Raw genomic sequence first — 13547 nt, 5'->3', positions numbered from 1 at the left:
GTTTGTTATAAGAATCAAAGGAAAATTGTGATTAGGCGAATGAAGCCATAGGTTTCGCAGTCAATATCTCAACCACACACACACACACATAATTTTAGGTGACTTTAAAATATCTGTCGTCAATTTTGATTCCACGTTGTTCCTAATTTAACTTCTTGAACACATCTTCTAATGCAAGAGTAAATAATTTTGGAGAGATAGGGTCTCCCTATCTAACTCCTCTCTCCGTTCTTATTTTGCCTGTTGTTAGACCTTCTAGATCACAACTTATTCTCTGGTAATTATGAAATTCTTTATCTAAACAGCAAAAACGAATATCAAATTAACTAATAAGTATAGCATGTCTGGACTTTAAAAAAACCCTTACATATCGCACAATATTGAACAGTAGTTTTACATAACGAAAGAATTGACTACACGAGTAGACATTTCAATTAAGGTAAACCAGAAAGAGACTTACAAAAAAATACGTACCATCAAAACTGTGCAATCAAAAAAATATTGCAAAAGCTGGACTGGAACATCTTACATAATATTCTAAAAGAAAGATACCAGTAACGATATGTTGGCGAGCTTTTACTTATACCCAGGAAAAAATAAATAACTGCAAAAATTTATTAAGGATTTAATTATATTATCATCCAGCTTCTTTTCTGGTCTACTACAAGACAAAAACCTCCTCAGTATGTCTCCAAGAAGTTCGATCTTGTGCTAATTGCATCCATCCACTATCTATTATTTTTATGTCGCTTGTTCAGCGTGTTGGTGGTCTACCTCGGCTTCTCTGCTTCTCCTGTCCATGCGAGGTTTTCATTCTAATACTCTTTTTGTCCACCTGTCATCCTGCAGTCTTGCTATACGCTGTGAGCTCGTACGTAGAGGGGATATTTACAAATTCACGAGCACCAGTAGTGGCAAGTCTGTAAACGTTTACTGGAAATTTGACATAAATGTCAAAGTGATTAATTTAAAATTAAAGTAAAAACATTAATTTTAAAAAATATTATTTGGTCAAAGCTGTGGTATATATTTTTACCTTAAATATACTTACGTTTTAAATACTGAATTTAAGTTTTTTTAATGTTCCGTAATATCGTTGATTAAAATAAACGGTAATCTTATCGCCATCTACACGATAATTGTGAAAGTATCCGAAGTAAGAAATTCATATTTTATCAATAGAACGTCAAAATGATTAGCAAAATCTTAAAAAAATCGAGTACAATTTAATTAATTTTTTGCGATGTAAATATTAAGCGATAACAATTAAATAATAAATTTGAAAATTACCAGTGAAAGTTGAATTAGTAATCCGCCAGGAGCGCCACCAGCGAAGCTCAGAGCCTATACGCTGTGAGCTCGTACGTAGAGGGGATATTTACAAATTCGCGAACGCCAATAGTGACAAGTTTGTAAACGTTTACCGGAAATTTGACATAAATGTCAAAGTGATTAATTTAAAATTAAAATTAAAAACATTAATTATAAACAATATTAGTTGGTCAAAGCTGTGGTATATATTTTTACCTTAAATATACTTACGTTTTAAATACTGAATTTCAGTTTTTTTAATGTTCCGTAATATCTAATTATAAATAATCTATTATAATCTTAGCGCCATCTACACGATTATTGTCAAAGTATCCGAAGTAAGAAATTGATATTTTATCAATAGAACGTCAAAATGATTAGAAAAATCTTAAAAAAATCGATTACAATTTAATTACTTTTTTGCGTTGTAAATATTAAGCGATAACAATTAAATAATAAATTTAAAAATTACCAGTAAAAGTTGAATTAGTAACCGCTAGGAGCGACACCAGCGAAGCTCACAGCGTATACGCTGTGAGCTTCGCTGGTGTCGCTCCTGGCGGATTACTAATCAACTTTCACTGGTAATTTTTAAATTTATTATTTAATTGTTATCGCTTAATATTTACAACGCAAAAAAGTAATTAAATTGTAATCGATTTTTTTAAGATGTTGCTAATCATTTTGACGTTCTATTGATAAAATATGAATTTCTTACTTCGGATACTTTCACAATTATCGTATAGATGGCGGTAAGATTAATATATTAAACTTATACATATTATAAAACTTAGTCTTTTATTTAGCAGATGCCACTAGGCACCTACTACCATCTCGTCAGTTGCGGTGGGAGGTGGATATGTCGAAAATTATTGCCTGGGCCAGAGAAAAGCAGCCTATGCAGTCTCTGATGAACCTCTAACAAGAGGTGAAATCGTCGATAAGAGTGCTGGCTGCACTCTCTGATCTGAGTAAAAATTAAGACAGTTTTGGTTTCGCACCGCAACTGAATGAATAAAAATGTTATACATTTTTATTTTTATATTAGTATTACTCCTATAGAGTAACTAGGTCCATTTTCCGTTGGAACTTTACCATGCTGCAGACGGGGGTTGTGAATTGCATAGTGTAGAATTCCTTCCCTTTAGTCTTCACTGCAGCATCCATGTGCTTGCATATTGTAGAAGCCTTGGAGGTTGTCACCAGGAAATGGGCCAGTAAAGTTTTTCAATTAAAAATCTTTTAAAAATATTTAATTTACAAATATTTTTATTAGGTTGAAAAACTTAGTCTTTTATTAATATATTAATTTATAATTAGATATTGCGGAACATTAAAAAAACTTAAATTCAGTATTTAAAACGTATTTTAAAACATTTAGGTGTAAATATTAATATTAAAAGAGCATGTAAGAATGGAATAAGAACATGCTTAATAGAACTAGGAAACGAAACAGAAAAAACAGCCATTCTACGAAATAGGAACAAACTAAAGAATGCTGAACCCAAGAAAATATGGATAACAGAGGACCTTACAAAAAAAGAGAGAGAAAAAATGAAATCTCTAAGAGACAAAGCAAGGGAAATGAGAGATAAAGGAAAAACAGTGAAAATTGGGTACAACAAAATTACAGTGGATGGTAAGGAATGGAGATGGAACTACAATGAGGAAAAGGTAGTGGAGGTAGCGAGTCCAAAAAACTAGCAGAGCGACAGAGAAGAGACGAAGTAGATGCCAGACAAGGATCAGAAAACAAGGAAATTACGAATACACTGGACAATGAAAATAAAAGTATAGACTCGATTAGTGATAAGATTAGGTTTAGGAGTTCAAATGTTAAACATAATAATAGAAATAGGATGGGTGGTGGAAATATTGGTAGTATAGGTAGTATAAAAATAGTAGTAGTAGTAGTAATAACAATAATGGAAAATCAAATACTAGTTTTGTAAATGAAGAATCAGAACAAATAGGAATAGCAACATGGAACGTGACCTCTCTAAATGGAAAGGAAATAGAAATAACTGAAAAAATGGAAAAAATGGGTATCCAAATAATGGGAATAAGTGAAACAAAAAAGGTAGGAGGAGGGCACATAAATCTAAATGAGGAATATAGTCTTTATTATTCAGGAGTACCGCAGGGACAAAGAGCAAAGGAAGGAGTTGGTATAATAGTAAATAAGAGACTAGAACCAAGAATAACACACTATGAAACATTATCATCTAGAATTATAACAATCCAAATGGACCTAAAAGACAAAATAGGATTCATAAAATTATATGGACCAACTGAAGGCAGAGATGAAGAAACGATGACAGAATTCTACAATGAACTCCAAAGAGCACTAGACAAATTAAGAGAATCGAGAGAGAAAATCATAATTTTAGGAGATTGGAATTCAAGAGTGGACAAGGATGTCAACAAAGGATTAGGATGCATTGGAAAATACGGAGAGGAATGTTTGAACAGAAATGGTGTCAAAATGCTAGATTTCTGCCAAGCAAATGACCTACTAATAGGAAACACATTTACAAACCAAAACATCGAAGACAAATTAATATACGTTCGTGGCGGAAGAGAGAAGAGCGAAAAGTTTGATAGATTACATAGTTTATACGATAAACCTAGAAGATAAAATACATAACGTCTTAACTGAAAAGGAACCGGAACTAGCTACAGAGCACAGGATGGTTACTGCAAAACTCGAGGATGAAAAAATAAAGGAGGTGGAAAGAAAAGATTACCAAAGAGTAAAAGTAAATAAGCTGAAATTAGAACAGGTGCGAGAACATTACAAAAAAGAAACAAATAGAAGATTAAGACAACTAGAAAACCAAAAAGAGGCATGGACACTGGAAGAAAGATCGAACGCCTTCAAAGTAGTCATAAAGTCTACAGCAACAGAAATATGTGGAATCAGAAAACATAACAAACTCCATAAAAGAACGAGATGGTGGAAAAATGAAGTTAAAACAGCAGTGAAGAAAAAGAAAATAGCATGGAAAAAATACATTGAGACCGAACTGGAAGAAGATAAAGAAGAATACAAAAGGCTGAGACGATTAGCGAAAAACACCATAAAACAAGTAAAAACAAAAACGTGGGAAGAGTTTGGAGAAGAATTACAACAAAACTATGAAACAAATAATAGAAGCTTCTGGACAACAATCGGACATATGAAGAAAGGAAAACATAAAGAAATAACAGCCGTAAGGGATACAACAAACCAAATCCAAACAACTCCAGAACAAATAGCTAAAATATGGAAAGAATACTATGAAAACAAATTTAAAAATGCAATAATAGATGATAGAAATGAAACATATCAAGATAACGAGAACAAAGACTTAGAGCAAATAAATAGAGAAGAAGTAATATTGGAAGTATCAAACGTAAAAATAGGTAAAGCTGGAGGGGATGATGACATAGACCCGGAAATGGTCAAGTACATGGGAGAAGAAGGGATAATCTGGTTGTTGAAAATATACAAAGATTCATGGGAAAAGCAGAAAATCCCAAAAGACTGGCAAAGTAACCTTATAGTGCCAATATACAAAAAGGGAGAACACGTCAACTGCGAAAATTATAGAGCAATATGTTTATCATCGGTATGTTTTAAAATATACACGAAAATAGTAGAGAAGAGGCTAAGACAAGAGGTAGAAAAAGAACTGGGAGAAGCACAAGCAGCGTTTAGACCAGAAAGACAGACAAACGATAACATTTACATCATTAGAAATATAATAGAAAGAAGTATTGATTCGGGGGGAAAGCTCATTCTAGCATTCATAGATCTAAGGGCAGCATTCGACTCTATAGAAAGACAAATTATATGGAAATGCTTGCAGAACATGAAAGTACCAAGTACACTGATAAAAATAATTGAAAATATATACGGAGTAGTAAAAGGACGTGTACAGATAGCAGGAGAAAGATCTGAAGAATTCAATTGGGAAAGAGGTATCAAGCAAGAAGACAGTCTTAGTCCGCTACTATTCATAATAGTCATGAATGAATTGACTAGAAATACTGGAGAAAGAACGAGCCAAATACAGACAACAATAGGATACCAAAGATTACAGCCAATAAAAATAGAAGCCCTATTGTATGCGGATGACATAGTCCTTATAGCAGATTCCGTGACAAAAATGCAAAAACTCATAAATATATGGACAGAAGAAATAGAGAAATTAAAAATGGAAATAAACATCGAGAAAAGTAAAATAATGGTCATCGGCGAAAAGGAAGAAAATGAAGTAATTATAAAATGCAAAAATACTCAACTGGAAATAGTTACAGCATATGATTATCTTGGAAGTATTATTACCAATGATGGGAAAATAGACCTCGAAATAACAAACAGAACTAAAAAATCAAATAAACTGTACTACGCACTAGCGCCAATTCTGAGGAAAAAAGAATTGTCCCACGAAACAAAAATTAAAATATATAATACGATTGTGATACCGACGATACTGTATACAAGCGAAAATTGGACTTTACAGAAAAAGCATAATAGTAGGATAAATGCAATTGAGATGAGACATTTACGTGCTATAGCCGGAAAGACCAAATGGGATAGAATAAGAAATGAGACAATAAGAGGGATAACTAAACAGGAACCAATAATGAACAAAATAATAAAGAGGCAATTAAACTGGTATGGACATCTGATGAGAATGAAACCTAGTAGACTAGCAAGGAAAATTCACGAAACAAGGAATATTACAAAAAAGAAAAAAAGAAAAAAGGCAGGCCGAAGAAAAAATGGATACAGCAAATAGTAGAAGCAGGAAAAATCAAACAGAAATGGTTGTTTCAGGTAGATTTTACTAAAGGCATTCAAGGAAATTATTTATCTACTATAAAATTACAGTAGGTACCTATAATAATTAATTAATTAATTTTATAGTATTTTATTTTTAGTCATAATTGGAATTTTGATAAAAATGTCATGTTTAATAGAAAGTAATCGCGGTGTTTGAAAATTTTATTTTTTATAAGGTGAAAGTTTTAGAAAGTGAAGAAGTGTTCAGGAGGCAATAAAATAACTTTTAGTGCGAAATTGGGGCAAATTTTACAATAACTAGAAGTAGCCTACAGCATAATCATGAACCAGATCTGCAGAAGATAGATCGAAAAATTGTTTCTAACTCTTGTAAACGTAAAGCCGAAGAGAATATACTGAAAAACCGCCAAAAATTATACGCCAAGCACTTGCAGCTAATTTGTCTGAAACAATTACTAAGATTGATGTCTGTTACATAAGAAAAAATATATATAATTATCGACGAAAATGATGCCAGGTCGACTTCCTTCCAATATTGATGAGGTTCAAGAATTTGTGAAGAGATGTGCTCAAAAAACAACCAAGGAGGAAAATTATCTCTTTATAAACTGTGTCAAAAGTAAGATAACTGTATTTAGTTGTGAATGTGAAACAAATATAAGATTTTTAGCAACATTGAATTTTATACAGAGAGGGGCAAAATTATGGAATATATTCATTTTCTGTAAAATGGACGATTTTGGACAACAAACCCCGAACCACGTCGATTTTTATTTTTAAATCACAATTTTTTGGCATATATATATATTTCATATTAGTGACGTCATCAATCAATCAATCAATCAATCAATAATTACGTTAATGTTTATATTACTGAATAGAGAATATAACACCCTTTCAAATAAGCTATCACACGACCCCTATTCCCATTTAAAAAAAATCATTGGTTACGAGATCACGCACAGTTAGATGACGTTACTACTATGAAAATATAGGGAAAAAAATTGTAATTTAAAAATAAAAATTGCCCTGTTTCGGGGTTTTTCTCCAAAATCGTCCGTTTTAGAGAAAATTAATTTATTCCATAATTTTGCCCCTCTCGTATATTATATGTATGGCACAATTATTACCGTACCACATATTATTTGCAATTATTATTTACTATTCATGGGCCAATTAATGGGCATTATATTTCTTTATTATACTGTTTACTGTCAAACAAAAAAAACAGAGACTTAAAATAATATTTTCTATTTGTTAAAATCAGAAATTTTTAAGGCTCTCGAAATTGAGTTTAATCCTAGTAAAGTTTTTGTAGATTTTGAAAAGGCTATATTTATACATAATGCAATCATTCAAATGTGTCCAAACACTGAAATACATGATTGAAGTCTCTTGATTTAACATCAGAATATACAAATGATTCTGAAGTAGGCTCAAACATACTTTTGGCCTTACATTATATAAATCCGGAAGACGTATCAGATTGTTTTGTGTTTGATCTAATGTCATGCAAACTATAAAATGATTTTTTTTTATTACTGCAGTCTTCAAGTAAGCTGAGAAAAATGTAGAAAGTTTACGTACGACTGGTCCATTATTTGACAAATACTGACATTATTTCGAAGTCTATTAAGTACGATATAACGCCCAAGGGGGTGTTATAGAAAAATAACGCCCTAGGGCCTATTAAATTTAAATAAAGATTTAATACTGTCAGGTTGACAAATAAAACTCTAAGTAAAACTATGGTTACCACAATTATGTTACGACTATTTCTGGTAAATGTACTTATTCGAAAACTATTTAATTCAAAATTTATTCAAATTTTTAGCATATAAAGAATAATTTAGTCGGACATTAAACGTTGAAGGCATCACGTGTATTATAATAATAAAATAATAACGCTTTCGGTCAACGTATATACCTCGGGCCGATCTATACACTATTGACCTCAAGCGTTATTATCCTTATAATACCCTTGGTACCTTAATAACTACTATAATAAGTTATCAGTCTAATCAAATTACTATAATGGATTTTGTAAAGTTTATTTCTTATTATAGTAAATAATAAAAAATAAGTTATACGTTTTGGACATTATCTATATTATAAACGGTTATTAAAACGTAAGGAAATGAATGTCTTTTATTCGGATTTCGGATGCTTTCATAATAATCATTCTTAAATTACATCTATATTTTTTATTTTATTACCTGAGTGAGTTGGTGAGGAAAATACCTACCGGATTAATACGAACCCTTAAACTTGGTGAGGAAAATACCTGTCGGATTATATGGTTCTACTGGTTGGTGAAGAATTTACCTCCGCCCATTTAGGCGTGGGTAGCTTCCATAACAATTTGCCAATATCGTTCTCGATCTTGTGCGGCATGTAACAATTGATCTGCTGATAATCCAGTCCATTGACGAAGGTTTCGGAGCCATGAATATTTCTTTCGACCAATTCCTCTTTTTCCGTCGATATTTCCATTGAGTATTAACTGCAGCATCCTGTATCTGCATATGTCCCAGATATTTAAGTTTTCTCTTGTTTATCATCTTCATTAAGTCACCTTCGCCTTGGCCTACTCTGTTTAAGACTTCTCTGTTTGAAATGCGTTGAACCCAAGATATTCTGAGCATTCTACGATACGACCACATCTCAAAGGCTTCTAATTTGTTCATGATGTTAACCTTCATGATCCAGGTTTCACATCCATATAGTAATACAGGATACACATAACATTTTAGGAACTTGATCCTTAGTTGTAAGTTCAGCTGAGAGTTGCTTAAAATAGATCTAAGTTTCATAAATAATTCTCTTGCAATTTCTATACGAGTTTTAATTTCTTCATCCAGATTTAGTGTCTCGTTTATCCAACATCCTAGGTATTTAAAACCACGACATGCTCTTCTAGAATGTCTGTAATATACCTTTGCGATGTAAGCCGCCCGCTGTCTATTCCAACTAATTCCGTATGAGCCTCCAAATTAATTCCACCTTACACCATTACCGAGCTGCCGCCATACTGTACAGTCACTACGGTGTTACACTGAGCGTAGCGTTCTTCAGGCCTTCTGTACACTCTGTTTTTCCTGTCATCAGAAAAAAGACAGTACCTGGATTCATCGGTGAACAATATTCTTCTCTAATCGTCATTATTCCAAACAACATGTTTACGAGCAAAATTCAATCTTTGCCTTTTATGGTCTCTGGTCAATAATGGGCCAGTGGGTGCCCTTCCAGGGCATAGGTCGTTTTCGGCAAGTCTCCTTCAAATCGTATTTTGGCTGATTCTAAAGGTATAACGATCCAAAAATGCATTTTTGGTGACAAGTGTCAAAAACCGGTCTTGATTAGGAATTGTAACCCTTCTACGGCCTTGACCGGGTCTTCTAGAGTTACTTCCAGTAACAGAAAAACGTGTTAAGACTTTTGAAGGTGGGTTGTGATTGCGCGCAGCGGTCCAATACCTCCTGGGGTACTGAAATTTGCCTTTACGAGGGTTGCTGTGATTGCGCGCAACGGAAGGATTAAGGCAGGTAAACAAAACGGTATATTGTGATTGCGCGCAGCGGTCAAATACCTCCTGGGGTACTCTACACTCTAATACCCGAAAGTTAGATTTGGACCGAAGGGTTAGGTCTTCCTCCTTTGAAAATTGTACTGTATAATATATATAATATATTAATTTTTTAATTAATTAATCAATATTATAATAGGGTATCCTCGTCTAATAAAGATTTCATAGATATACCTATGTTATTTTATTCATTCTTTCAAGTGGTTCGTAATGGACATTATGTGCCATTAGTTTTTGCACTTATAAAAAATAAAAAGACAGAAGCTTATGAGCAAGTTTTCAGAACTGTAATATCTGCTTGTAATAGCAAGAATCTGACATTAAATCCCAGTGAAATTGTGTGTGATTTCGAAGATGCTCTTCACAAAGCAAGCCGAAACGTTTGGCCCCAGCTAAAGATAACTGGCTGCAGATTCCACATCAGCCAAGCTTGGCTGAGGAAAATACAGAATATTGGACTCAAAAGAGAGTATTCCGACAAGGACAGTGAGTTGGGGAAATGGTTACGCTGGTCTTTCGGCCTCATATATTTAGATAGTATCGATGTTTCGGAATGCTTCGTTGAAGAATTGATTGCTGAAGCCCCCAACGATACCCGTATAACGTCCTTCTGCGATTATTTAACGGAGAATTACATTTCTGAATCTGCAAGATTTCCTCCAGAGATGTGGGCTTCATGTAGCCCAAGTCTAGAACGGACTACCAACGCCTGTAAATCTTTTCATAGCCATTTTAAAAATAAAGAAATATCCAGAATAGAATTTGTTAAAACTATATGTTATAAGGCAGGTTCAAATTAAATGTCTACATATGTACATTATTTAATACAATAAATATTAATTATAAAAAAACACCATTTAGTTTTTTTTATCACAACTATTTCAATGTAGTATTCACTTGTTATTATCTTAATTTTTTAAAATTAGCAAAATTTCCGTTCAAAACGAATAAGAAGTAAATAAAACTTCCGTTTACTATAATTTACGACTTTGCGCGCAATCACAGCATACCTTTTTAAAGACGTGTGCGCAATTGCACCATTGGCTTAGACACCCTGTTGAGAACCCTTTTGACACCCTTTTGAAATGGTTGACTGCGTGACGTTAAAACGTTCAGCGAGTTCTACTTGAGTGTATCCTTCTTCGCGAAGAGTAAAGGATCCCCCAAACCGACGAGAAAGTTTTGCGACGCGAATTTTCCGTAGCGGAACATTCGCAGGCGGAGCGGTAGCGGACAAGGGTTCCCTATATTGACGCGAAAGCCGACGCGACTATTCGCCATACAAATTAGGGTGGATCGAAAAACGGGTTTTTTCTGTTATACAATTCTAATAGCACGGAAAACTTGCGCATAGACGTCATTATAAGGGGAAAAATAATAAAAAAAATTTTTTTTCAAATTTGAAATCGCGCTGAAGGTCTTAAGTTACAAAAAAAGACAAAATACCGGTAATTTTCAAAAACACGTAAAATTACAAAAAAAAAGTCTGTTTTCGTTCTAATAGTGAAAAAAGTGTTGTCAAGAGTGTCTTTAATGCATACAAAAAATAATTAGACCTGTTCCCGTTTATCTGAATTCGCGCAAAAAGCCTAAAGTTGCGGGTTGTTTCGTAAAATATCGATATTGCATTATTTTTGACGATATTTAGACATATTCCAAAACCATACCATTTGTATTTTTAATATGTAATAGTGTGAAAACCATTCAAAATTGTTTTCCTAATCCATAAAAAATACTTTCAGACCTGATATTCCTTAACTGTATTCGCGCAAAAGAATAACGCTTACTCCCCTTCGCCGGCACCGAGTGGACTCGCCCACGCGTAGTTGAACTCGCACACATGTCACACCAAAGAAAGGGACCGCCAATGAAATTGCAGACAGTATTTACGAACACTTAGAAAGGAAGGAATTTGATGTAAGTGCAGTAGAGGCCATCGGATGTGATGGAACAGTCACAAACACTGGATGGAAAAGCGGTGTTGTACATAACATTGAAGTTAAGTGTCGCCGTCCTTTACAATGGTTTATCTGCTTGCTACATTTCAACGAGTTATCTTATAGGCATTTGTTTGATCACTTGGATGGAACGACAACAGGACCAGTTTCATTCAGCGGTCCAATTGGAAAACAACTCCCTGGCTGTGAGAAACTCCCTGTTGTAGATTTTGAGCCGATCCAATCAGAAGAAGTCATTGATATCACTAAAACCGATCTGAGTAAAGATCAGCAGTATCTCCTAGACATTGTCAGAGCGGTCAACACAGGAATCTGTAATCCAGAATTAGCTGCTAAGAATCCTGGACGCATCAGTCACTCTCGTTGGCTAACCTGTGCTAACCGGATTTTAAGATTGTATGTCTCCCAAACTACTCCAACAATTGAGTTACAGACTCTTGCAAATTACATAGTGAAGACATATGCACCTGTTTGGTTTGATATAAAGAAAAACTACACTGTGAAAGATGGACCGAGGCATATTTTGAAGGTAGTTAAAACAACCAGACATCTACCGGACAATATCAAGAAAATCCTTGATCCAGTAGTTCAAAGGAACGCATTCTTCTGCCACCCTGAAAATATGATGTTGGCTATGATAATGGATGAAAGACCACACATTAGGGAACTTGGCTACAGGAGGATCCTAAAATCCAGAATTGAGCCATCAGCTGAAGGATACGTTAGGGACTTTAAAATACCTTCAATAAATTTTAGTGCAAACGACTATACCGAACTTATTGATTGGTCAATCTGTAAGTTAACACCACCGCCACTACTGTCCAAGATACCAACTGCACATATTACTTCTTTATTGAAAGACAAAACTTTACCAGAGTTTAAATACCTCAAATTCCCATGCCACACCCAGTCAGTTGAGAGGTGTGTAAAACTGGTTACAGAGGCAGCAGAAAAATTGTGAGGGCATGAAAATCGAGATGGTTATATTCGAGCTACTTTAATATCAAGGCAGCTGATGCTCACATTTAATTCAGTCAAAATTTAAAGGGGCTTCTATGTAAATAACCTTTTGCGTACAACAAATACATACATAGTACAGAGTAAATAATTACTGTAAATATTGTAAATAACATTCACCCTGGTTGGTTGGTTGGGTAGGGTGGGGGTGGGACTCGCCTTGCAGCCACGTCCTCGTCGTGAGTCCTGGGTCATTTCAGCACAGATTAAATGTTGAAATGAGCTGAGAGCTGCAATATGATGTGTTGGCTAATAAATTTGTTTGTAAATCACTTGGTATAGTCTTATTACAAACCTTAATGTGTTAAAAAACACTCATCTGGTATGGAAAACTGCGTTTTTACGGGACTGTACAACTTACGTATACTACACTTTAGACCTATTGCGCGAATACAGTTAAGGAATAACAGGTCCGAAAGTATTTTTTATGGATTAGGAAAACTATTTTGAATAGTTTTTACACTATTACAAATTAAAAATACAACTTGTATGGTTTTGGCACATGTTTAAAAATCGTCAAAAATAATGAAATATCGTTATTTTACGAAACAACCTGTAATTTTATGCTTTTTGCGCGAATTCAGTTAAACGGGAATGGGTAAAATTATCTTCTGTATGCATTAAAGACACTCTTATTAACACTTTTTTCACTATTAGAACGCAAACAGTTTTTTTTTTGTAATTTTTGCCTGTTTTTGAAAATTACCGATATTTTGATTTTATTTGTAACTTTAGGGCTTCTGCGCAATTTCAAACTTTGAATTTTTTTTTATTTTGTTTTTCCCTTCATAATGACGTCTATGCGCAAGTTTTCCGCTCTATTAGAATTGTATAACAGAAAAAACGCGTTTTTCGATCCACCCTAATACAAATGTGAACAAAT

The sequence above is a fragment of the Diabrotica virgifera genome, chromosome 4 (genome assembly GCF_917563875.1).
Source record: "Diabrotica virgifera virgifera chromosome 4, PGI_DIABVI_V3a".
NCBI classification, from domain to species: domain Eukaryota; kingdom Metazoa; phylum Arthropoda; class Insecta; order Coleoptera; family Chrysomelidae; genus Diabrotica; species Diabrotica virgifera.
This window is presented reverse-complemented; position numbering follows the sequence as displayed.